Raw genomic sequence first — 15,088 nt, 5'->3', positions numbered from 1 at the left:
TTTCCTTAGAATAATTTTAATTTTAAAATTGAAGTTTCATTATTAGTGTTAACTAATTCAAATTAGTGTGCAGTAACTCAAAAAGTGCACACCAAATCAAATGTCTGCACTAACTGAAGTAAGTTTTAGAATAAAATTTAAAAAAAGAAAAAGGTGGGGGGGAAAGGGCGGAGGATGAAGGGGAAGGAAAGGGAAGGTGGGGTGGGGGGATAGGGAAGTTCCCTCTGAGGCCAGTCTGATTTCGGAGTGGCCTGGGTGAGAACTAGGGGTGTGCATTCGTTTTCGCCGTATTGGCGATCCGCAACTTATATTGCACTTTTCGTAGTATTCATGGGGAAGCGAAACGTATCGCGATTCCCCACAAATACACAAATCTTCGCCAAATTATACGGCCACCTAAATAAAAATTTAAACAAACCCCCTACCCTCCTGAACCCCCACAAGACTTACCAAAACTCCCTGCTGGTCCAGCTGGGGGTCTGGGAGCCATCCCCTGCATTCACACCCTCGGTGCCGGTTTCATCATGGCGCCGATAGCCTTTGTCACAAGGGCTACCGGTGCCATTGGTCAGCCCCTGTGACATGGCCATCGGCACCATCTTGTGCTTCTACCATGTGACAAGGGCTGACCAATGGCACCGGTATCCCCTGTGACATAATATGGGCAAAGGCTTTAGGCGCCATTTTGAGTACTGGCATCGGATGGCTGGAGTGCGGGAGGTCACTCCGGGACCCCTGTTGGACCCCCAGGGACTTTTGGCCAGCTTGGGGGGGCCTCCTGACCCCCACAAGACTTGCCAAAAGTCTAGTGGGGGTCCAGGAGCGACCTCCTGCACGCCGGCCGTCTGATGCCAGTACTCAAAATGTGCCGATCACCTTTGCCCTCACTATGTCACAGGCACCAATGGTCGGCCCCTGTGACATAATGAGGGCAAAGGCGATCAGCGCCATTTTGAGTACTGGCATCGGATGGCCGGCGTGCAGGAGGTCGCTCCCGGACCCCTGCTGGACTTTTGGCAAGTCTTGTGGGGGTCAGGAGGCCCCCCCCAAGCTGGCCAAAAGTCCCTGGGGGTTCAACAGGGGTCCCGGAGCAACCTCCTGCACTCCAGCCGTCCGATGCCAGTACTCAAAATGGCGCCAATAGCCTTTGCCCATACTATGTCACAGGGGCTACCGGTGCCATTGGTCAGCCCCTGTCACATGGTAGGAGCACAAGATGGCGCCGATGACCATGTGACAGAGGCTGACCAATGGCACCGGTAGCCCCTGTGACAAAGGCTATCGACGCCATGATGAAACCATCACCGAGGGTGTGAGAGTGCAGGGGATGGCTCCCGGACGCCCCGCTGGACCACCAGGGAGTTTTGGTAAGTCTTGGGGGGGTCAGGAGGGTGGGGGGGTTGTAGTTAATTTTAATTTTAGCTGGGACACAAATAGAAATCGCCTTATTAACGCATTGGGGCGCCATACGGCCGAATGCAACGTATCTGCTCCCCGACGAATCCGAATCTCAAATGCAACGTATGGCGTTCCTCTGCACATCCCTAGTGAGAACAGAGGAAGGCAGCGTGGCTCAGTGCACTCAAAGTGAACAATTGTGCACCCCCTTGCCTGTGCTGACTCCCTATTTTATAACTTGTGTGCACCTGTGCGTGCATGTTATAAAATTCGGCATACATGTGTGAGCACCGGGTAGCACGCGCACATCTTAAAATCTACCCCTTTCTATACTGTCATTCCATGTAAAAGATCACACCAGTTTACAAAACTAACATTCATAATTATAATTAAGTAGAGATATGCATCTGGTGCCTGATCGTTTCTGCTTTCGGGTTCGTGTGGTCGCAGGAAAATCTCGTATTTCCACGGATTGGCATTTTTTTTTCATGAAAAATAGTTTTTTGGCTTAGGGTACTCTGAAGGGGTTAGCACGCACTAACTCCCGTTAGCACGCACTAATTCCCATTAGTGCATACTAAGAAAAATAATAAAAAGTAACAAAAACTAACATTTTTTTGTTAGTGCGCGCTAACGGGAGTTAGCGCGCACTAAGCCGAAAAGCAAATTTTTTACAAAAATTCGGGGAATATGAAATCATTTTATCGGTTTCCCAATCCATGACGATTTAGGAAATATGGTAAGAATTTCCTAATCATCAAAAAACAATTGCACATCCCTATAATCAAGTATTAATGGGTAACAGAGGTACTTTTCGTAAATAGGCATTGACATCTATCAATCAGATTGTTCCTATGCATTTGATTCAAGGTTTAAGGCATGGTTACGGAATAAAGAAAGTTAAAATAGAATAAAATAAAATAATATAATATAATGGATTTCCCATTTTAATTATTACATGTGACAGGGGCTGACCAATGGCACCGGTAGCCCCTGTGACATAGTAATGGTAAAGGCTATTGGCGCCATTTTGATTACTGGCAGCCGACAGCCTGGGTGCAGGAGATCACTCCTGGACCCCCGCTGGATCACCAGGGACTTTTGGCAAGTCTTGGGGGACCCTCCTGATCCGCACAAGACTTGCCAAAAGTCCCTGGTGGTTCAGCGGGGGTCCAGGAGCGATCTCCTGCACCCGGGCCGTCGGCTGCCAGTAATCAAAATGGTGCTAATAGCCTTTGCCATCACTATGTCACAGGGGCCGACCAATGGCACCGGTAGCCCCTGTGACATATTAAGGTCAAAGGCTAACGGTGCCATTTTGAATACTGGCAGCCGATGGCGTGAGTGCAGGAGATGGCTCCTGGACCACCCGCTAGACCACCAGGGAGTTTTGGTAAGTCTTGGGAGGGTCAGGAGGGTGGGGGGTCTGTTTAAATTCACTCCTTTAGACGGCCAAATAATTCGGTGAAGATTTGTTGTATTCGTGGGGAATCGCGATACGTTTCGGTTTCCCATGAATACAACGAATATGGCCCTATACGTTGCGGATTACCAATACGTTAGAAACGAATGCACACCCCTAATTGCTATTACTGACATTAGTAGAGGGGATCTATTTAATATTTGGTTACTTGCCAGGTACTTGTAACCTGGATTGGCCACTGTTGGAAGCAGGTTGTTGGGCTTGAAGGACCTTTGGTCTGACCCAGTATGGCAACTTCTTATTTTCTTATGTTCTCAGGTCATGATTAGTCAGAAGGACAACATGAATAGATTCTAATTATGTCACAATATCAGGATATTGGCATGACCTAGGTATTCATTTTAATTATCTACTAGCACAGCACATTTTTAAATAATAAGAAAGGAATATAGATTTTTGTCTAATTAGGTAACCTTGACTTTTGTTCCTCTTCTTTTCTTGCAAACTTAGCAAAAATCAGTCTGATGAAGATAATTTCAAAGACTATTAATCTGCTATTATATTAAATTGGATAGAGAAGTACAATGAATATTTTTAACTTATCAATTTCATTAGAATCAATTCTCCCTGTTGCCAAGGGTTTTTTTAAATCTTTCAACGGGGGAAGTGGAGGTTTACCTACTAGTACTCCAAAGAGTTCAGGACCATCGGCTGATATGGTAGATAGATCTGATGGCTTCCCTGCAAGATTCCCAGGTTGGGGTTTCAGATAGGGCTACTTTTGTTTTAGAACCTGACGAAAATTGGACTTTGAAAACAAATTTCCATCTTAAGAGTAATATATTCTTGAGTCAAAAAAATAGCTTTACTTCCTGATGTTGCTATAGCTACTCAGTTAAGATAGAAAACATTTTTTGGTGAAAAAAAAAAGGGTGATTGCCCTTGGGACTTCCTTTATGTTACAATATCCTTGTGTCAGGTTAAGATGGAGAATGCTAAGTTTTAGGGATGTGAATCGTTTTTGAACGATTAAAATTCTCGTCAGATAATTTTAAAATCGTCCTAAATCGTTAGAGTGACAATACAATACAAATGCCTCCGATTTATCGTCAGGGGCATTTGTATTGTATCGTTAAATAGGGCACGGGAATTATTTGGGGGAGGGCGGGAAAACCGGCACACCAAAACAACCCCTAAACCCACCCCGACCCTTTAAAACCAATTCCTTACCCTCCCCCACCCTCCAGCAGAATCCACGATATTCAATATGACGCTAGGGCCCTGTTCTCCTATGTATCTCAACTTACTAAACCCTCTGCTCCCACCATTCCCGACGATCAGGCTCAATCCAAAGCCAATGAACTCGCACTCTTCTTTCAGGACAAAATTGCAAACACCCTAGCGCTTCTCCCTTCTAACCCAACACCTCTATCACTAAACCACACCACCACAGGCCCCCCCAGTGCCACCTTAGAGTCCTTCGAGCCTACCACCCCGCTGGAAATAGAATCAACACTCAAGAAGCTGAAACCATCCAGCCACCCGTTGGACCACATCCCAACAAAACTTCTGCTCCTTATACCAGGCACCATCTCCGAACCCCCCCCAAAAATGTTAAATTACCTGGTGGTCCAGTGGGGGGGGGGGGGGGTGTCCCGGTGCGTTCTCCCGCTCTCGGGCCATCGGCGCCATTTTGGCTGCCACTAATTAAAATGGCGCAGATGGCTCGATAAAAAAAAAAACCCACCCGACCCTTTAAATCGACCCCACCCTCCTGACCCCCCCAAAACCTTTTAAAATTACCTGGTGGTCCAGGGGGGCCTCGGGGGGCCTCGGGGAGAGATCCAGGGGGGCCTCTGGGAGAGATTTCCCGTTCCCAGGCATCAGCTGTTCTAAAAAATAATGGTGCCGATGCCCCTTTGCCCTTACCATGTGACAGTGTATCCGTGCCATTGGCCGGCCCCTGTCACATGGTAGGAGCACTGGATGGCCTGCGCCATCCTTAAAGATGGCGCAGGCCATCTTTACTCATCAGCCCCTATTATAGAGTATAGTATAATAGGGGCTGATGAGTAAAGATGGCCGGCGCCATCTTTAAAGATGGCGCCGGCCATCCAGTGCTCCTACAATGTGACAGGGGCCGGCCAATGGCACGGATACATTGTCACATGGTAAGGGCAAAGGGGCATCGGCACCATTTTTTTTTAGAACAGCTGATGCCTGGGAACGGGAAATCTCTCCCCGAGGCCCCCCTGGATCTCTCCTCTCCCCGAGGCCCCTCTGGATCTCTCCCCGAGGCCCCCCTGGACCACCAGGTAATTTTAAAAGGTTTTGGGGGGCTCGGGAGGGTGAGGTCGATTTAAAGGGTCGGGTGGGTTTGTTTTTTTTAGCGGCGCGGGCCTCCCTAAAAAAAAAATTAGCGATGTGAATTGGAATTGGAAACGATTCCAATTCACATATCTTAATGATCAGATTCCCCCCCCCCCCCCCCCAGCCGAATCTGATCGTTAAGACGATCTGGCACACGATTCACATCTCTACTAAGTTTATGTTTTTTGATCCTTAACAACATGAGGTCTTTTTGCAAAATAGGGAAATATTTGTGTTAAGTTCTCCTCAGGTGGTTGATATTTTGTTAGCCCTTGATTAACATAAGTACTAGTTTTTCACCAATCTTTATGTATAATTGTTTCCTTAAGTTCCCTTCATATTTGAGGTCTAATTAGGGATGGTTTTGTGTTTTACCTGATGTTCTTATGTTGTTGCTTCTGTCATATTGTTTCCTTATTTTCCATTCTGAATAATATGGTCGTTTTTCTTGATGTGATTATTAGTAAAATAATAAATATAAAGTTAAAAAGATAGTTTATAATCCAAGTTCAGATAATTGCATATAACAGGATCTTTGAACCCCCAAAGGCTGTTTGCCAAACAGTACCAGAAATGTACTGCAAAATTCTAACACAAGCATAAAAGAATGTAGACTTTCTTTATTTTTACACATCTGTAGCTCACAGTATTATGGGCAATACTGTAATTCAGTTCTCCCTAAGCATTCTCACCAATCTGCACCTAGTGAGTCATTCCAAGTCCAGTGCTTTAACAGTACATACTTCAGAGCAGTGAAAATCTGAACCTAACTTTGCAGCTGTTAAAACATAGACTATAATAGAATGCTTTTTGCTGTTGTCGAAGATCCTATTGTCTACTGATAACAAAATCAATAGAACGGAGTGCCAAAATTGTTCTGCTTTTCAGTTTTACAGAGCAATGCATCATCATAATTAGAAGATATGACTCTAGAAAGCTGACTTTTGGGAGTTGTATCAAAGCTTTGATCAGTTTATTTTTGAATGATAGAGTTCCCTATAGCTCCCTCCATGCTTGTAGGCTGACCCAATCCTGTTTTTCCACCCAGTGCATGCTTAGACATCTAATTTCTGTTTCTTAAGAAAATGGAGCTGTAAAGACATGCATACAATGGGAATGGCTCAGCATCTACCTATTAGGGATGTGAATCGTTTTAGGACGATTAAAATTATCGTCCGATAATTTTAATATCGTCTTAAACCGTTATGAAACACAATACAATAGAGATTCTAACGATTTATCATTATAAATCGTTAGAATCGTGAGCCGGCACACTAAAACCCCCTAAAACCCACCCCCGACCATTTAAATTAAATCCCCCCCCCTCCCGAACCCCCCCCCCCCAATGACTTAAATAACCTGCGGGTCCAGCGGCGGTCCGGAACGGCAGCGGTCCGGAACGGGCTCCTGCTACTGAATCTTGTTGTCTTCAGCCGGCGCCATTTTCCAAAATGGCGCCGAAAAATGGCGGCGGCCATAGACGAACACGATTGGACGGCAGGAGGTCCTTCCGGACCCCCGCTGGACTTTTGGCAAGTCTTGTGGGGGTCAGGAGGCCCCCCCCAAGCTGGCCAAAAGTTCCTGGAGGTCCAGCGGGGGTCAGGGAGCGATTTCCCGCCGCGAATCGTTTTCGTACGGAAAATGGCGCCGGCAGGAGATCGACTGCAGGAGGTCGTTCAGCGAGGGTTCCGGCGCCTCGCTGAATGACCTCCTGCAGTCGATCTCCTGCCGGCACCATTTTCCGTACGAAAACGATTCGCGGCGGGAAATCGCTCCCTGACCCCCGCTGGACCTCCAGGAACTTTTGGCCAGCTTGGGGGGGGGCCTCCTGACCCCCACAAGACTTGCCAAAAGTCCAGCGGGGGTCCGGAAGGACCTCCTGCCGTCCAATCGTGTTCGTCTATGGCCGCCACCATTTTTCGGCGCCATTTTGGAAAATGGCGCCGGCTGAAGACAACAAGATTCAGTAGCAGGAGCCCATTCCGGACCGCTGCCGTTCCGGACCGCCGCTGGACCCGCAGGTTATTTAAGTCATTTGGGGGTGGGGGGTTTAATTTAAAGGGTCGGGGGTGGGTTTTAGGGGGTTTTAATGTGCCGGTTTTGCGATTTTACGTTTTTTTTATTTTTCATGATTTTTCACAATTTTTCACGATATTTTACCCCCCCAAACGGCAACAATACGATTCCCTCCCCCTCCCAGCCGAAATCGATCGTTAAGACGATCGAGGACACGATTCACATCCCTACTACCTATAGACATGGAGGTAGATATAGGGATTAGGGAACGATTTTGAATGATTATAACACTTTGCAGCATGTTCACTTTCAGAATGCAAGAATCCATTGCTATCTTTTGAACAGAGCTCTATCTGACTGTTGAAATGAGAGAGCACTAGGTATCAGAGTAAAGTGTTATAAGAAATTGTGGGATTAGAAGATAATGGTAAGAAATTAGTAATATATTCCTTGAGGGGTACATTTTCAGTAAAGTGCCTAATTACAAAGGTATATGTATACTTGAATTCCCACAAAGAATAAGTGATTTTTAAACACAAGGTACCCATGTACTTTGAATGTGAATATAGGGTTCTTATATGAATAAAACTAAATGCTTAAATTTACATTAATATACTGAAAATTGATTCTCCACAAGAATATAGAAGACTTTGCTTAAAGAAAAGTGATGACCATCATATACAAAGACGCTGTTGGCACTCGCTTCAAGAGTGTATCTGGTCAAGAGGTAGACCACATCTCTTCTGTAATAATCATAGATCAACCATGAAGTCATTATTTTTATTAATTTTTCCTATTTGCACATAAAATGTTACTTATCTCATAGTAGAATTCTCAGTGTGTAATTCTAAAATTCAGTACATTAAATACTCCTGCTTACTGCTTCAGTGTTTTGGTAAATCTGCATCAGGGTGAAGAAAATCAAAACAAATTAAAAGAAGAGTTTCCTTTTGTCTAAAAACAAAGAGTATTAATTTAACATGCTCTTGCAAAAAAAAGATCTAAAAACTAATCTAAGGGTTCTAAAACTGAGCCATTGGCTGTTCATCCTAGAATGCAAGCTCTCTATGGGATCCCTAAGGTTTGATGATGGTAATATCTAAAAATGATATTGACATTCTGCTATATTGAAAGTAAAATTTAAGATTATTATCGAGTTTATTCAACCATAAATGAAAACTTTTAGGATCATTTTCATGTCTTCCCAGATAAAAAATGTCGTCAATATATTTAACCCATATTGGAATCAAGTTAAACATGTTAGATTGGTATGTGTGCTTTTCTTCAAAGGCAGATACATATATATTGATATCAGAGGCTGCCGGTAACCCCATGGCAACACCATGTTTCTGCTGATAGAATTGACTATTGAAAATGAAATAATTTTCACACATAATCAATTGAGCAAGTTCTACTAAGAAAGCAGTTGGAATGTGCTGAGGTTGAGGACGTTGATCCAGGACTTCCCTAATTTGTGTTAATACTAATTGTTGTGGTACATTAGTATATAAAGATTCTACATCAAGTGTAAGTAACAATGAATCTTCTGATATATGTTGAAGATCTCAGTTTCCGCAGTAGGTGAGCTGAATCTTGTAAAAAAGTTCTCATTGATTTAACATGTGCATGCAAAAAAAGATCTAAAAAAGAAGCTAATGATTCTAAAATTGAGCCGTTGGCTGATACAATGGGCCTTCATAGTGGTTTGACTAATGACATATGTACCTTAAGGATCCCATAGAGAGCTTGCATTCTAGGATGAACAGCCAACGGCTCAGTTCCGGCACAGAGTTTTTTCCTGGTTCAGGATCTAAACATGTGCACTTTAGGCACCATTTTGAGTACTGGCATCGGACGGCCGGAGTGCAGGATGTCACTCTGAGACCCCCGTTGGACCCCCAGCCTTTGCCCTTACTATGTCACAGGGGCTGACCGTCGGTACCTGTGACATAGTGAGGGCAAAGGCAATTGGCGCCATTTTGAGTACTGGCATCGGCCGGCCGGCATGCAGGAGGTCACTTCCGGACACCCGCTGAAATTTTGGCAAGTCTTGTGGGGGTCAGGAGGCCCCCCAAGCTGGCCAAAAGTCCCTGGGGGTCCAACAGGGGTCCCGGAGCGACCTCCTGCACTCTGGCCGTCTGATGCCAGTACTCAAAATGGCACCGATAGCCTTTGCCCATATTATGTCACAGGGGCTACCGGTGCCATTGGTCAGCCCTTGTCACATGGTAGGAGCACAAGATGGCACCAATGGCCATGTGACAGGGGCTGACCAATGGCACCGGTAGCCGCTGTGACAAAGGCTATCGGTACCATGATGAAACCGGCACCAAGGGTGTGAGTGCAGGGGATGGTTCCCGGTCCCCCTGTGGACCACCAGGGAGTTTTGGTAAGTCTTGAGGGGGTTCAGGAGGGTGGGGGGTTTGTTTAAATTTTTATGTAGGTGGCCGTATAATTCGGCAAATATTTGTGTGTTCATGGGGAATTGCGATACGTTTCGCTTCCCCACGAATACTACGAATAGTGCAATATACATTGTGGATCGCCAATATGGTGAAAACGAATGCACACCCCTACTGTTTAACACCCAATTATTCACCTGCCAAAACAGCAGGTGGAAATGTACACAGGCACTTTGTACTTATGTACTTCGTAGGCAATTTTCAATGGAAAAAAACTTCATATAACTTAAGAACTAGATTCTGGAGTGAATACTAGATAATGCAAAGTTTATGTTTGCCAAATGCTGAACGAGAAAAGGTCTGGTACCCAAGAAGCAAATTTGAGAATGAATTGTGTCAGATGTCAACTGCCATGAGGAGATCCAAGATGGTGAGCTAGAGAGTAGGTGTGCTGTGTCTCTCTCCTCACTTATCTCATTTGAATTTCCAAATGCCTCACTTGGGGCATAAGCGGAGGGTCCACAAAAGGCTGAATTCAGAAGCCTTGTCAATGGGACAGATATGAGGGCTGATGGATGCCCACATCACGAGATGGAATGGAGAGCCGGGTGAGGAATCGCGGGAGGAATGCCAAGGAGAAGCGCTGCCAGCCGGCGTCCTCCAAGATTCAATAACATCGTTATCACCGGCAGAAAGGATTGCCCCTGAGAACCCGGTGGTGAGTAGAACTGCTAACCTGACCCGGATGGAATTGATCCCGGATGACGCCAGGGAGGGGGTTTTGCAAAGGTCGGAGGAAGAGCCAGCCAGAGCGATTCAACCAGCAGCCCTCGGGTTCGAAGGTAGAGAATCACATGAAGGAGAATTGCGGTCTCTGGAGGAGCTGGTTTCATGGTACAGTGGAGGAGACTTAGAGGAAGGAGATTTGCAGGAATTTGAACCTATATTAACACCTCTGGTAAGACCTAAAGCATTTACATTGGAGGCAATTTGGTTAGCTATTGAGGTGCTGAATAAAAATATGACTGTACAGATCAGCCCAATAGTGAAGAAAGTGGGACAGCTACAAAAGCAAGTAAATAAAATAAAAGAGAAGTAAACTGAAACTAAACAGGAAATAGAGGTATTGAAATCAGAGACGGGAGATATGAAAAAATGTCAAAATTTGGTGAAAGACAATTTATATTTACTAAGAAAATTGGAAAATCTGGAACATAATTAGCAGAATAAAAACTTAAGAGTAATACATTTCCCCAAGAAATTAACGGTTTCACTGAACGAGATGTGGCTAAAGTTTGCTGTAGAAGTCTTAAAAATACCACAAGCTACACTGCCTCCTTTATCGAAGATCTATTATCTCCCTTCTAAGAAAAAGATTCCTATAGAAAGTAGAGAAATGCAACAACTATCACCATTGAATATATCTGAGATTCTGGAAACATCTACTGAAGAAGTGGCCCAACCATCTACACTTATAATTTATTTTCTATTGGATTCTGACCAAGATTGGGTCCTCAGAGAAAGTATTTCAGAAATCAGCGGCAAATGTTTCTTGGTATGAATGTCCAAATATTTCCGAACTTAGCCAAAGAAACACAACAAAGGAGGCAGCAGTTCCTCTAATTAATGCCTAGAGTGTTACAGCTTGGAGCACTATTCTTCCTCAAGTTTCCTTGCAAGTGTGTCATCAAATTTAAAGATTTGACAAATACTTTTTTCCAGCCTGATCAGTTGTGTAAATTTCTTACTGATAGATTACCCACTGTACCGGAAGCCAGCCCTAGTCTAGTTTCTGCAACCTAAATATGTGAATTCTGCTCTTTAGAAATAGTAACCATTTCATCCCTAGTGCTTTCATAAATGGTGATATCTGTTTTTTGTTTTATTTCCTCTTTAAAGATGTCTTCTGGGTAGGGTCTCCCCGCATAATTGGGGACTATGGGAATTATGACATTATGTCTTACTTTGTATTGTATGTTTGGTGAATCATTTGTAGTCATAATTATGTTTTCTTTCAATTGTATAAGTTGGTATCATTGAAAAATGCACAATAAATAGAAAATTAAAAAAAAAGATGTCAACAGCCATGGATTCTCCCTCAGGACCATCAAAAACTTCAAAACTAGGTATCAAATTATCAAGAAGGGTATCTGTGAAAAGTATTTCAAGATCCAGGCCTTCTACAGGAAGACAACAGGTGGATATCTGTCCAGTTTAACTCACATGTTTGTATAAAAGGACTTCTGTGACTTTATGCAAGAAACTGAAATGTCTTGAGTTTAATATATCTCTGACATGTATACCCATGATTCAGGCAAAAGAAAAATCCTATTTTTTAAGGATGCACTAATGTGTCTGTCTTCATGCTAATACTCTGTTGTGACATCAGCACTTCGAGCATTCTCAGTAATATCACACTTCTCTTTCTGAGATATGCATGCTGCTTTTGTGGGAATACATACAATAAAGGGATAGTAACAGAAATGAGAAAATATGTCTCACAGTCAAGTTTAGGGGCTGAGCTTGAAAAATGTGTAATCTTCATTTGCTATTTAATATTGAGTTATGTAGCATCCTTGCAGCTCTATTTTTGGAAAGGAAATGCAAATAATGTTACTTCCAATAAACCTTTCAACATTTCTATGTATAGCTTTTCACAATTCACATAGTTATAAACTTGATAGAACTGAGTTTTACAGTTAGTTTTTAGGGGCACACCTCAAACTAAGGCCTGGATTCATCAAAATGCACTAAACATCGCATACAACAGGAAAAGGGGTGTGTTTTATGGTAATAGGCAGTTTATCACAATTTGCACTAATACCCATGTGAAGATAGAGATATAAATACCTATCTAGTATGAGGGCATTATGGCTATACTCTCTCGCTCTCTCTCTCTCTCTCTCTCTCCCCCCAGTGGTTGTAGGAGGTGCCCTGATCGCTAGGCTGGCTCTCCAGGAGCTTAAAAACTGTGAGCCCATGCATTAAAAGCATTTTTTGCATGCGAAAATGCCATATAGCACTTTGATAAATGACCCCCTATATTTGGAAATCACATAGGTCTTGTTTCTTTAAGGAAACCATTAGTGCTACCTATACTGTGCATGATTGTGTTACCAAAATAGAAAAAACATATCACACAAATAAATATGTGAATTTAATTATTCAAAAGCAAATATTACTGATGGAACACTTTAGTGAAGAAACATATAGCGCTGACAGGTTTCTTTCCCTTCACATCTGCTGCTTGACTACAAATAGCTCAGATCTCAAAGTTTTCTGGTTTGCTTGCTAATTTTGTCTTTGACATTGAGGATATGATTTTTATTGTCTGTGTGTGTGTGTCTGTGGGAGGGGTGGGGGTTGGTTTTTCCTTGCAAAATAATTTGGTCCTGGCAGCTGGTTGAACTGGGTGTTGCTGGTTATCCATGTGAAGTCATTAGGCATCAGCTGGAAGCCTTCTGAACTGAATTATAATTTTATGCTTTCCACTGAAGGACTTCTGTAATGCTGTAAATGAGTAGCAATGTGTGAGAACAGTGTTTTAGCACCTGCTTTATTGCTCACACTTGATGTAATTAGTATATTTAAAGACAGCCCTATTGGTTACACCATATGGTTTGTAATCATTAGTATAATAATAGCTATAATGTTTGAAGTGGAGCCTAAAACTGAACAATTGTTTCACTGTGATGGAGTGCCTGAATGTTGGGGTATACTTCAGCCTATCCCCAGTTTTATAAAAGTGGTCACGTATCTAACAGCCACAAGGATCAGCTTATCCATCTCTACTTTCTTCATTCTTATTCTTGAATAATATGATTTCAGGTTTTCTGTGCATATGAAAATATTGTTTGCACATGTTTGAAATCTGTAAGTTGTAACACCAATTAGCAAGGCATCACATTTGGGCATCTTTAAGAAAAATAATTCAGGATCCTAAAAAATCCTTTAAAAACATTAAAATTAAACTTTTATTCACTCACCGTATGCTAAAGTTGATAAAAAGGAATGGAAAATGCAGTCTCTGGAAGGGCTGGAATAGGAAAGGTAAGAGGGAAAGAGAATTTGCAAGAAGCGGTTGATAGATCAGGGGACCTGGGGTGATTGGAGGTCAGTAAATAAGTCTAAAGGCCTGGTGATTGCTGCTATTGCCTACAAGTTTCAAACTAATCTTTCTTAGATTGTAAACCCTATGGGGATAGGGAAATGCCTACAATACAATGTAATCTTCCTTGAAGTGCCAAAAAAACAGAATATGAATCAAATCAGATCAAATGCAAAATAATTCAGACATTTGTGTATTTGTTACTATGTATCCAATGCACATAGGTTTTCTGTAGAAACTAGTAATGTGAAATATTTGCCTTACACTGCACACTATACCCTCTAAAGACTGATTGGGATTGAAGTACATATATCATATATATGTTCCAAGCAATGCTGTCAAATGTGTGAACTTTGAAACACAAGGAACAAATACTAAATTTGAGAAACACAGGCAATGGTTAAGGTGTTATGCAAAACATCTCATATGAGATGACATCAAGGCTAAAAATAATGTATCTAATTCTTCTCATTTTCCGTCACCTTTGATGGCTCTAGCTCCACCTTCTCCCCTCCAGTCTTGGAAACCTTTCAATCTTTTGTCTTCATTACAAATGCTATCTTTATGAGAGATAATTAACTTTCCCTCACTTCTTGCTTGGATTCTATAAAACTGAGATACACAAATACGAAAAACAAACAAACCAGGAAACAGACACAGACTACAAATGTGTAAAATATTTACTTACTTATTTTCTTACCTTTCTCTTTGTTTCTCAATGGCCTTCTCTTTCTTTACTCTCTACTGTCTATTTGTCTATCTAATGCTATCTCTCTGTTCAAGTCAAAACCCACAAAAGAAATCTTTGAAGCCAGTTGCTGTTAACTTTTCACAAACTCTTCCTGAACAATGGTAAATTTCTTTATATTTCCCCATTGTTTCTTATGGAGTTTGGACACCTAAAGGTGAATTTTAGAAGAGGTATGTGCATAAAAATGAGCGTGTGCATGCATAAATGGCACATATTCATGCAAGTGCTATTTTAAAAACCTCAAACATGCATACACAAGTAATGGTGCACAAATACATTTACTTCTATAAAAAAGGGGTGGGCCACAGGCATTGTGTAGTGGGGCCAATATTTACATGCATAAGGTGCTATTTTATATCCTGTGAATCTGAGCACTTTATTCACAGATTGCTTATTGGAAGGGCAAAGTAAACACACAAAACAAGATTAGTTGGTTTCTTGTGGGATTCGATATTCACAGTGGTCTCATAAAGTAAAATAAAAAATATTTACAAACATATGTCCATATTAAAAATGCATGTTTGTTTGGAAGAGACTGAGTTGAGGGGAGCTTTCTCTAGAAGTCAGAATTTGAAGGAGAAATTATATCCATCTTTTTATCAAGAAAACAATTCACAGGT

This window comes from Rhinatrema bivittatum, chromosome 5 (genome assembly GCF_901001135.1).
Source record: "Rhinatrema bivittatum chromosome 5, aRhiBiv1.1, whole genome shotgun sequence".
Taxonomy (NCBI): domain Eukaryota; kingdom Metazoa; phylum Chordata; class Amphibia; order Gymnophiona; family Rhinatrematidae; genus Rhinatrema; species Rhinatrema bivittatum.
This window is presented reverse-complemented; position numbering follows the sequence as displayed.